Source organism: Myotis brandtii, unplaced genomic scaffold (assembly GCF_000412655.1).
Source record: "Myotis brandtii unplaced genomic scaffold, ASM41265v1 scaffold601, whole genome shotgun sequence".
NCBI classification, from domain to species: domain Eukaryota; kingdom Metazoa; phylum Chordata; class Mammalia; order Chiroptera; family Vespertilionidae; genus Myotis; species Myotis brandtii.
The window spans coordinates 907,645-908,263 of record NW_005370276.1 but is presented as its reverse complement, the minus strand read 5'-3'; positions in this window follow the sequence as shown (position 1 = coordinate 908,263).

Genomic DNA, 619 nt, shown 5'->3' with positions numbered 1-619 from the left:
CACCCTCTGCGCGCCCCGCCTCCCTGGCCCCGAGGGTGGATGCAGAGCGGCGCTGTTCCTAAACCCACTCCAGATCCCGGCCCTGCCGTGGGGCCCACAGCCCCAACCCCCTCCACCGTCCACTCCAGCCCCTCCAGCCCCGCCCTGGAACCCCCACACTCCAGAATGTACAACGCCGTGCCTTTCCCGGGTTCCAGAATGCCAAACCTGTGCCCTCGCGTCTCCCAGGTCTGGCCTGGGCCACCAGCGGCCAGGAATCTGCCAATACCCTGTCATGGTGCCAGGGTTTTTAGGAAACCTGGCCCGTCGCCTCCCAGGCCGGGGCTCCTGGATCGCTCCGTGGCTTGCAAATCCGACAGCACCCAGTGCACGCCCTGCTCGGGCCTGGCCTGGGGACTGGCGAGAGCCTGGTCCCTGCTGAAGGGACAATCAAGCTGAGAGCTGCAGCGCACTTTTCAAGGACTTGAGCTCACCAAATGCGGAAGGTCCTCCATTTCAACTCCAGAACTCGGGCTCCAGACAGGACACCACGTGTTTCCTCTGGTCTGGTCCTCCCTGGGGGGTCTGGTTCTGCCTGGAGGCCCCCTCCACCCGTCGCCCCCTCTCCCTCTACACTTTA